The following is a 12,212-nucleotide window of genomic DNA, read 5'->3' as shown; positions in this document are numbered from 1 at the left end:
TGATATCATTGGAAAGGAAACACTCAAGTTGTGTCAGGGTGATTCTAGGCCTTACTGACACAGAGTTACAGAGGCTAGAATGGAGATTTTTTATTTCTGTCCAAGTTATAAATCTGTAAAATTATTAAAATACACTGCTGTAAACACATCTGACAGGTGACAGACAACACAGCATTAGCCACGTCTCAGCTTACTACAGAAAAAAATTCAGAAGCTAAAAGACTCAAAAATGGATTTTATATGAATTCTTTTCTACAAATATGTCTGTGCAAATAAAAAAGCCAAAAAACTACAAAATACAACACTTCTCAAATACACAAACAAACCCACATCAATCACCTTTCCAATGATATCAGGCACACCCCTGAGTGTCAAAGTATATGGGAGCTGTACCACTTTTAATTTGGGTATGACGTTTAGACCAAAAAGCATGAATTTCAAGTGTTTCTTCAGCCACTTCTTTCTACAACAGTCGAGAACCCTTTTGCAATTATGTAAGCAAATAATGTAATCTGAAAACTGCTGCCCTGGTTAAAAAAAACAATACAACTGATCTCAGCAGGTATTGTGTCTGGAATGGAAATTTCTAAGTGACCCCAAACCTTTGACCGGTAGTGTATATATAGTTTCTTTCACATTTTTTACAATTTTTCATGTAAAAAAGTAATTTTAGGCTATACAAATCGCATCACCTTTCTTCTAAGGAGACTTGAATAGATATCTCAATAGATAACAGATACTACCAATTATTAGATGTATCTATAATGGATAGATATTAGATTCTGTACATTCTGTAATTAAATGAAACTTTCTAGGTTATGGCTCATTACTTTCATTTTGACATCATCCATCCCTCTCTGTTCCTCTCTTAAGGCAGACGTTTTAATTATTTTCAAGTTATACTCACATTAAGAATCCCAAATGTATCACCAAATTGACTGAGGAGTTAAACATGTATCTAATTTACTGTTCATCCAACTGATCATAATTTAAAATACAGGTATGTTTTGCTTCCATTAAAAAAAATATCTTATGTTGTATTGATGCCACCATGTCGCAGATTAGTTTGTTCATTCAATCAGATTAACGGGCTGGGCAGTCCGTGTGTGACCCACAGGTCACAGAGTAGAACCAGCATTAGTCTTATTAATGTCATATTATAGCTAAGCCTTTGGAGGAACAAGGTTTTAAGAAATAAATCAACTTAAGTTACATTAAGACTTCATTTCAGCAGCATTTAGTGGGAGTCAGTGGGGCCGAGGCTCAGCAGCTTAATGTAACATAAAGCGACTGCAAACAAACATAATGTAATGTAATGTGCTGTATGTGTGTGTGCGTGTGTGTGTGGAGAGAGAGAGAGAGAGAGGGGTAACAATAATTAACTTTTTAGCAACGTAGAGGTAGCAAGATTGTTTTTGAATTTTGATTGAGAGATGAAGTGGTGATGAATATTTACTGAATGTCTTGCTTTCTGCATTTTTTATTTGGTGACATTTTTGTGGTATTTCCACTATGACTTCCTAAAGATCCGTGTCGGGAGTCCTGTGACTCGTGGGCGGATTATGAGAAAATGGGCCCTTGTGCACAGACATGTAAAAGCCCTCCCACTCCTTAAACATAAGAGCAAGACACCCAGATTGAAAGAGATGACTTCATTGTTAAATTCATGCTGGAGATAAAGAGAGGCTGTCTGACTCCTTCCTGTTTTCCACTGACACTGCTCTTTAGTACAGATATAATATGGAATAATACAGCACACTTTACAAAATATTACAGGATACCATCAGAGAAAACTTTACATTCTTGTTATATTTAGCTCTTGAATAACAGAGCTGTGAATACTTCCTCCTTAAAAGACTCGGATCAGGGTCAGGAGCAAAGACAACAACAGGTCATCCCTACTTTTAACTGAGCTCTGTGACTTTCCAACAAGAACTTTTAATTGTAGTTCTTCTTACTTCTAATAGAGGCTCCGGACTAGAGGCCCTTGGGCCCCTGGGCCTGTGCCCTGTAGGCCCAAAAGTTTATCCATCTACGCTTTGACTTCTTGTTCTTTGAGTTTCTGTTGGTGAAGTTTGACTTTCTAGATAGATGGGGCTGTTTCCTTAGCGCTGTTTCCTTTGTATCCATTCAGTCATAGGGCTGGAATTCTGCTCATGCTAATGACCATAGAGATTTACTAAAACTAGATTTTCAGTAAACATAAAAACATACAGGTTTCCAAGGTGGAGGTGCATCACAAAAACTCCACTTTAAAATCAAATGAAATAAAAACGCACAGAGAGCAGCCCAACAAACAGGAACACTGTGTGTCCTGCTGCCTGTGTGTGACAGTTATACGAGCGGGGTGATGGACGGCTCAGCTGTCAGGTAGGCAGAGAAGCACCAGCAACTGACTGTGGTGGGCCCGGCCATATAAGGTCACCGGCCCCCGGGGAAACTCCTCCAGGCCTCTGTGCTTCCTACAAACAACCCTGTGCTCACCACATATTCACCTATATGGGTCAGGGCTGGGATCAACGTTTGAACACATGTTCCACCAAAACAAGTACCTTCCTGAGGCTATTTTGCAGAGGCACCGTGGCTCCATCCGACGCTTAGCGCCGCTCAAGAATATTGTGATTGGTTTAAAGAAATGCCGATAAACCAGAGCACGTTTTTCTCCCATCCCGGAATGCTGTGTGGACTAGCCAGACCTTCCTTCGCAGCGCTGTGGAGGAAGGTCTATTAAGATCTATTAAAAGATCTATAAAGTGGTTCTGTGTGCACATGAACACTATAAAGAAGATTTGCTATTTGGAATCCACTTTTTCTACTACTACTACTAGTACTACTACTTTACTACTACTACTTTCAACTCCTTGCTATATTAGTGTTAACAACTCTTCTCTCTTGATACCTCCACTGAGAAATGGATTCCTCACTTGATGTCATTATAGGTCCTTTATTGTAAAAAGTAACATTTCCATGTTTTTTTTTAATTATCATAAAACAGTTTGAGGTGCTATATAAATAATGTGGAAGTATCAAAAGGCTCCATCACCAGAGAAATGCACACAGCCCGTATTCAGAAACTTTAAGACTTTAAGCGAGCTGACAGGACTTCTGTACATCTGTGATGTCACAACTATACTATATAAAAGTAGAAAGTGCCGCTACAGTGCCTTTATCAATCATTCCCCAGCTGCAATGACGGTGCAGAGACACAGACAGCCCAGATGCGAAAGACCTGGAAATGCTGACTAATCAGAGCAGACTGGGCTTTTTTGGGAGGGGAGGCTTAAAGAGACAGGTGCTAAAACAGAGTGTTTGAGACAGAGGGTGAATATAGGTTTATTTACACAGACAGTATGAGAAAAATAATGTATTTTTTGAAAATTAAAGCATGTAAACATGTTCAAGTAGAAACCCAAAATACAACATGAACATAAATTAGCAAAATATGGGACCTTTAAACTATGCAGGGCCACCACATATTTCTGAGTTTATTCTTTCCTCAACCTCTGACCTCTGTACAGAAAATAGAAACCACTTTATTTGTTCATCTGTTGCAGTACATCTAATAGCAAGGGTCCACAGCACACTATTACTGTTTTTATGTGAAATTAAGCACTGAACTGAGCCACTTATCTTAATGATTTAGCTTTTCAATTATATATTTTATTTTGCTGGCTTTATTAGGTCCTGATATGCATTTTCTTTCTGTAAATACTAACTGTTTTCTACTGTTGACAACACTGGAATAAGTTTTTAGTTTGTCTATAGTGAAATCCAGAGGGGACAAAAACAGCATTCATGTAAAATCTCCTGAGTAAAAAAGTTAAGCCCTGTTAAATCAGTTCAGCCTTTTTAAATCTCTTCATAAAGCTCACTGATGTTTTGTTAAGTCTTTGTGCATAAGTACAGTATTATTGACTGATTAAATTTTGGCATTAATGTGAACTCATGTTTTCATTTATTTTCTTCCTTTTATGTTCTTGTAAAGTTGCTGCACAAAGAAATTATTATTATGATAGAAATTATATTTGTGTGTGTGTGTGTGTGTGTGTGTGTGTGTGTCTGTGTGTGTGAGAGAGAGAGAGAGAGAGAGAGAGAGAGAGAGAGAGAGAGAGAGAGAGAGAGAGAGAGAGAGAGAGAGAGAGAGAGATGGGTTAAAAGCTGCTAAGCTAAGAAAATTAGATCAATGCTGAGATGAGACCGGCAGTGGGACTTCACACTGGCAATACAATACTGCTACTGACAGCCGATAGCAGAAAGAAATGACACTCTGCAGTCAGTGTGTGTGTGTGTGTGTGTGTGTGTGTGTGTGTGTGTGTACATGCTGTATGTGTGTATAGACATGCACAACGTTAAGCATTAACAAAAAGAACACAGGTGTGTGTGGTAGAAAATAACTGCATGGATATATGCACGTACTGTAGACATGTGTTCAGAAGAATGTTGCAATACATGCACGTACGCGCACACACACACACACACACACACACACACACACACACACACACACACACACACACACACACACACACACACACACACACACACACACACACATACATACGCACACACACAGTCAGTGAAGAACTGCAGCTTTAAATGTTACAGCTGTCTTTTCCAACTTCCCATTGATGTAAAATTAGAAAATGAATGACTTATACAATAAATGGGAACAATGAAACACACACACACACACAGCACAACCAAATGTCCAGTGTCGCATTTTAGGTAAAGCAAAATCTGATTTGATTTACTGTATGTGCCTAAACGTTTCTGAAGAGCTTCTTGTTAAAAGCCATGCATGAGTTATTTTCTTTTAGTATAAATCCTACTAGATTTCACTTGTGACAGTAGTGAAGACACAAGACATAAAGTCATACATATGTGAGAAGATAAACATGAAACATCACAAATAATGTGAATTAATCATAATGTGTATGCTTTCCACAGCTAGTCATAGATTAAATCTCAACGGTTTACGGTTTTGTGTCCATTATTCTGTCTTCTTCTCATCCGTCCTGCTGCTTTGGTAAAGAAATGTAAGTTTTGTCAGTATGGTCAAGTGAAGGCGGATGAACAGATGAATGGACAGAGAGATGGAAGGAGGGACAGACAGACTGACAGCTGAGTCAATGCAATTCAATCGGGTGAACTGGCATTGAGATGGGAGGACCTGGTGAGGCAGCACTAAAGATAGAAATCTACGGTTCTCCCCTCCACCCTCCACCCCCCACCCACTCACGAGTTACTCAGGCAGCTCATGTTTCAATATAAGCTCACCACCATCACTTGCATAGAAACTTGAAACTATTACCCAAAAATAACATAAATTACTTACATAATCAGAAAACAGTAAACAGTTTAACACACACACAGGGTTATGTTGCTCAGTGCAGATGGAAGAATAATCAATAGTGTGATTCCCTCAGGCATTTTAGCACCCATACACACAACACGTCCAATTTATTTCACCATTATGAAAACACAGGGCTTTAAGCTGTGTACCTCTCTGTCATCTTTCAAATATTACTGGTTCTATATACGTTTGGCCTGTACTGTATATATATATATATATATATATATACAGTACAGGCCAAACGTTTGGACACACCTTCTCATTCAATGCGTTTCCTTTTTATTTTCATGACTATTTACATTGTAGATTCTCACTGAAGGCATCAAAACTATGAATGAACACATATATGGAATTATGTACTTAACAAAAAGTGTGAAATAACTGAAAACATGTCTTATATTTTAGATTCCTCAAAGTAGCCACCCTTTGCTTTTTTTGATAGCGCTGCAAACCCTTGGTGTTCTCTCAATGAGCTTCATGAGGTAGTCACCTGAAATGGTTTTCACTTCACAGGTGTGCTTTGTCAGGGTTAATTAGTGGAATTATTTCCCTTATTAATAAAAAAGCAAAGCGTGGCTACTTTGAAGAATCTAAAATATAAGACATGTTTTCAGTTATTTCACACTTTTTTGTTAAGTACATAATTCCATATGTGTTCATTCATAGTTTTAAGTACCACCACAACCCCCTATGGTAGTGAGTAGTTTGCTTTTTCATCAAGTTATGGGCAAAATCTGGATCAGTTCAAGAGTTAACTCTGTTACTTTCATTGAGTTCTACTGTTAACCAGTGACACATTCAACAAAACACAATCACACAAGCTTTTATCTGACAGAAACAATGTCACATTTTCACAGTAGAGCGAATATTACAGCAAATTGGTGGAGATATTCAAATTGAAGTGACACACTGTTCTGTCACCTGTTTTCTTTTTCTTCTTTTTGAGAGGGAAATGTATCTCAAATGTTTTTGCAATCCTGGTCATTACGACCGTCAAGCAGTAAAGTTGTTTTGTGAGAAAATGTGGTGAGACAATCACTGATCAACTAAACTCTTCGCAAATATATTCGGATCATTTTGTGCTATGCTGCATTAAAGTTAATTTGTATTGCAAATAAGTTGTATATCAATATAATTTACATTAGAAATGCATTGTCAAAAAACTTATGCCATGCAGATTATATTTTTTATCAACATAATGAGCAAAGGTTTATAATAAACAAATTTACAAACTGTTTCCTGCCAACATAAAATGTTCATACTAAAGTATGATACATTTTTTTGTTATGTTATTGTGATGTTAGAAAAGATTTTCATTTAAAGTTAAGTCACTGTCGCTGAATGAGGAACACAATGATGATGGAGCCCATGGCCAACTGATGAAAGCCCTTGCATTTGCAGTTTTCCATCATCCAGCAGTAGTTGGTCTGCCAGAGAGGGTAGGCGGCGCTAACACAACTTGTGTGTGAAGTGATGTACAATCTTCCCGGGGCTCTGCTAGCGTTGCGAGTTAGTGTTTGCTATGGCCAAACAAACAAAGAAAAGAGCAAAGACTGGAGATTGAAACTTCAAAAACAAGTGAAAACGAGATCCAAAAACACACCTAACAACTGCAATTACTGCTTACCGCCACAGGTGCCGCATAAAAGAACAAAACGCAGATCTTTGAGATTGTAACTTTAATAACTTAATGCCACCGATTTAGCATTGCACGCTTTTAACATTGACTTTTACATTTCTTTTTTACATAGACTAAATTCGATGCAGCAGAACCAGAGAAAACGTTTTGTTTCACGCATTTTCTTCCCTGTCAGAAACCTAGTACCTACATTACCCACAATGCAACTCGATCACCGACAATTCAGTCGGAGATCTGGGTGTTTTACTGTATACTAGTAGAGGCTAATGTAGCCTCAAGCAGAGATGCGGTTCAGGCGACACAGGTCTGGTAAGCTCACTTCTTTTCAACAACTTGTCAGTACTTCTTTGTTAAGACAACAGTCTTTCCCTAATTTTAGTGAACTAAAACTCCACGTGGGACACAGGATGTGAACAGCTGTCTACAGGTGAATTGTACACCCAACAATGCACCCCGATTACCCAGGCAGCAATTCTGTTTTCTCCATATGGTCAAGCTAATCAATATTACACAGAGTAAACATATTTTGTAGGAGATAAAGTTACAGTGACACAAAGAAAACAATGAAACATTTTCATCACCTTTGATTTATTCAATGTTGTATACAACCACACACCAAACACAACGCCTCCCATCTCATTGGCCAAAACACTGTCACTTCTTCTCATTTACAAGTAACCCCCGCTCATTCCAATCCAGCACTTTTCACTGTGTGACAGACGTAACATGCACGTGTTGACAGAGTCGTCTTACAAATGCTTTGGTCTATTTGTGGTGCTTTCTCAACCTGTTAACATGATTTTTTCCTGCTCTGGCTCAGGACTTATATGTCTGAAACAGTTAGTCCATGTCAAATCTGAGCAATCCAAAGAAGGTATGAGGGCTGCTGCTGCTTCTCCAGATCTGCAATCTCTTTCATAAGAGAATCACTTCCCTTTGAGTTTAGGAAATTATGTCTTTATACGTGGGGTTACGGGTTAGGGGTAAACAGCTTTGGTTTAAAACACAAATGTCAAGTCTTTAAAATACAGCACATGAACTTAAATTCAGGAAAAGGACCTTGAGCTCATTGATTTCTTGTTACATCCTCAGGTTCACATCAAACCAGTTTTCTTTTTTCATTCACTCGTCTCTCTCAGTACAGAAACCACAAGGACAAATTACGGAGTTGTAAGATGCTGTATAATGTAGATAGAAACATACCAAATGTGCGTCAGTGGAAGCCATCAGTGACCAAGACTGCCAGTTGGTCCTGGCAACACCCATGTGTGAATCTGTGAATGCATGTAACCCTCAACTGCTCCCTAAGGCCTTTGCTGTGAATAATGTGCCATCAGACTGCATGCCAGCTCAAATGAGCTTTAAAATACTGTTTATATATTTATGTATATACATATCAGTGACAGGTTATCTTGAATGCTTTAAAACTACATACACTTCTTGTATGTCATAACATTTTCTATGTATGTTTGTTCGTCACGCACACAATGCATCGAAACACATTCACAGAAAAACATACTACATATATATTAATTTTAACAACTACACGTACAGTACAACTTCAGGCGGTAGCTACACCTGAAAAGATACAAAAAAGTTGAAACAACACTTCACAGAGGTTGTATTTAATGCATGACCATTGCAATGGATTGCAATGAAATGTGGAAGTTTCCACCACCTGTATGCTTGTGTGGATGCATGTACACATTTCCAAATGCACACACAATCTGCACCAACTCTACAATCTCCTTTGCGACTCGTAACACAGATTGGTCTATACAAACCATTTCCTCCCTCATCCTGCTGCCTCATATGAATCAGCACCACATTACATCTTTTCTAACAACCTTTCCTCACAAATATATCAGAAAACAAACACTAAAAATGTATTCCATTCAATATCATGTAATTTAATACGTACATAAAGTAATCAACCATCTGACTTTTTTTTTACACACTGTGCTGATGAGATTCAGTTGGAATCATTATAAATGATTCACAGTGTTCCTGGTTACATAACTGTCCTTGGTGCCTGTTTCCCCGGGGCAGCTGCAGGGTTCTGAGGTTGTGTGTGTGTGTGTGTGTGTGGGGTGGGGGAGGGGAGGGGTGTTATGGGTGTGGGGAGTGCTGAAGTATACAATGACAATCTAAACTGGGATACTGGATCTGTGCCAAGGTGGCAAACGGAGTACAGAACTAACTGGTCTGAATGGGCAGAAGACGCACACAGCACATAACACATGTCAGTCAGCATGACCTTTGAGTTTTATTGATGGGGGTTTTGGTAAAGGATGTTGTGGAGGGTAAAACTGTACTTTCATATGTGAAGAGACTTAATACACCCTTTTAAGCTGCTTTGATTGTAGTTCACAAATACTGCTCTGGTGTCACAAGGTATACATATTTTCAAAACAAAGCTTAAATCTGTGTCACTTTAGTTTTCACATTACAGTACATATATTTTACTTTATATAGTGATCACTAATTTCAAGGTTATGTGCACATGGTTGCATATATCATTTTGGGTACTGCATTGACACTATGAGTGATTGTTACGGTAATGAGTAGGTGTGTTTGGGTGTTTATTCATAAGCTATTGTGTTCACAGTGGGTGAACAACATGCAGAAACATGCAGCAACATCATGGAGAAAGACTCATTTGGAAAGTAATGTCTTTGGATGGTCAGGCCACAGCTGTGAAACTGGAGCCTGAGTGTTGATTTGACTCTCTAAATCAGCTGAAAGTATAAATACAACCACAAATGTACAAAACACACCTGTAGTATGTGTGCTAAATGCCAGTGTCTGTTGTAATGCAGTTCCTGCAAACACTGACAAGCTATCCATCTAGTTTATCGCATATCTTAAGTAAAGTTTAGGGATATCCATCATTTGACTTTGAATAGGCACATATATGAGTTTAGAAACTGGGAGTGGTCATTTGTATATAATTGATTATCATCAGCATAGCATGTAAATCCCAGATTTTCAAATGATAAAATGGTTGTAGATATAGAGTACCATTGGGCCAAGAACAGAGCTTTGTGGTGCACCAAAGCTGAAATGATCACCTGGGGATCCTTAAGCAGGTGCTCTACTACTTTTAAAGTTTAATAAACAACTCTGTTGTGTTTTAGTGAAACCTGGATCTTATGTACGACTGCTGTCTGCGTCACAACGTCTATCAGCTCCACCCCAAAATTTCTACTTTGTCACATGATGTGGGTGTGATTTAATATCTGTCTGCAGGTAGATTACTGAGGTCTATCACATTACCAGTGGGGGGTAATGATGCTGGCACTCGTACAGAAAAGAGCTGGACTCAAGGTTTCATAATAAGTAGTGTATAATTAGTAGAGTATAACCTTCTGTGAGCCCAGTCTTGACCAATGGCCTTTTGCATTGGATACAAAGCAATGCAAACATAAACACATCAGACAGGATATTTATTATGATTTATAGTGCTGTTCAAAAGTTTGTAATCTCCTGCTGCAAAGCTTGATTGGGTCCAGTCAGATGTCTAAGAGGACTGCTCTATATGTTTGATGGTCTTTGATGCTTTTAGGTTGTTTAAAGTCCTCTTTACAAATAGATGTAATTTAGTTGTGTATATGGGGAACAAAACGCTGTACAATGGTTCAACCAGACTGACAACTGAAAGATACAAAGATCCTTCTAAGCAATAGTTGAATAATAAGAGAAGAAATCAGCAGTCATTGGTAAAATAAGATGGAAGCTTAGCATCAAAATGTGTTCAGATTTAAATAGGAACAGCTTCTTGTTACAGTGTCAAGTGCACAATAACATAGCCTATGACGAGCTGGAATTAACATTTAGCAAAGGCCTTCTTCAAACTTCACAATAGCACATAACACTGTTGGAATATCAGCTGAACATACTATGGACTGATAAATCACAGTTTAAACCTCTTCAATATAACCACTGAGTAGACTGTCAACAAAGAAAAACACAACAACTCAATATTTAGAGGGTATTGCACAGCTTTTCTGGGAAATAAACTCAAATTCCAACAGTATTCTCCCCTGTCATGCAACACTGTTGGGACATCAGCTAGATGTTTGTAAACATTTTAATCATTTCATTCTTCTTTTTTTGGGGCCAAAAAGATTTCACTAAAATAATACATTTGATTTCTAAATTATACTGTTTGTATATCTGTTAAAATAGTTATTATTGAAGGAAAGAAGAACATCAATATAACAGCTGATTCCAAACTTTTGAATGGAAGTGTATGAATATAAAACTTCTGAGGAAAGCACAAGAAATAGACAGAAAGCTGTGCAATTAAATACACATTTTGATACATAGAAAACAAACAGGAATTTACGTTTTCCCTCCTCTGACTTGCTAAATCACTACATGACATTCCACACATGTAGACACCTCCACTGAGCAAATTGGTAGGTGAAAGGGGCCACAGCTCAATGAAATCCAGTCTGTAATCTTGAATATTACAATAATGTAATCCAAGACAAAGTGGACATGTGCATGTCTATAATAAGTGTCCAAACCATCATAGCCACCTGCTCCTTTCAAATTGACCGGTTGAAAGCAGGTTGAAAAACTTCCTTATCAACTTCACCCTCTCCATTGAATTAAAATTATATTCTACAGCAATATTCAAACTACAGCAAAGATGATACATTAATATTTAGTGTAATTAAAAACATATTTATTTATACAAAGCCATGTTTAATGTGCTTTTTCCGTTTTATGTTCTTTTAAATGTCCATTTAATGTGATTTCATTAAACTGTAAACACTGGACATGTTTTTAATGGGAACATTCATTCCATTGCATGACATTCTCATTTTGAGATCCATACTCTTGATCTAATTTTGCCATTTTTAGAAAATGTTAAGCCTTTTCTACAGTCACTTTCATTGTAAATCACTCTGAGCAAGGTTAAAACATTGACCAGTGCCTACACTGCAGAGAATATATGAATCTAATATCACCACAGTGCAAAGATTACTTTAATATATAAATGTATTAAAGTGCATGTGCTTTTGTCCTGCAAACTCCTAGCAGCTACGAGCAGGCAGAAGGTGAAATGTTGGACTGAGCGGCTGCAGCTGTTTTTTGTCTCTCGTCTCGAGTGTTGCGTGGTATTCGTTCTTTCCTTTTAGAAACTCAGCGAGGCACAGAAGACCCCCTGCGACCAATCAAATGAGGGGACCCCGGGTCTACTCAGCCAAT

The sequence above is a fragment of the Perca flavescens genome, chromosome 3 (assembly GCF_004354835.1).
Source record: "Perca flavescens isolate YP-PL-M2 chromosome 3, PFLA_1.0, whole genome shotgun sequence".
Lineage (NCBI taxonomy): Eukaryota > Metazoa > Chordata > Actinopteri > Perciformes > Percidae > Perca > Perca flavescens.
The sequence above is the reverse complement of the archived record's forward strand: the minus strand, read 5'-3'. Positions refer to the sequence as shown.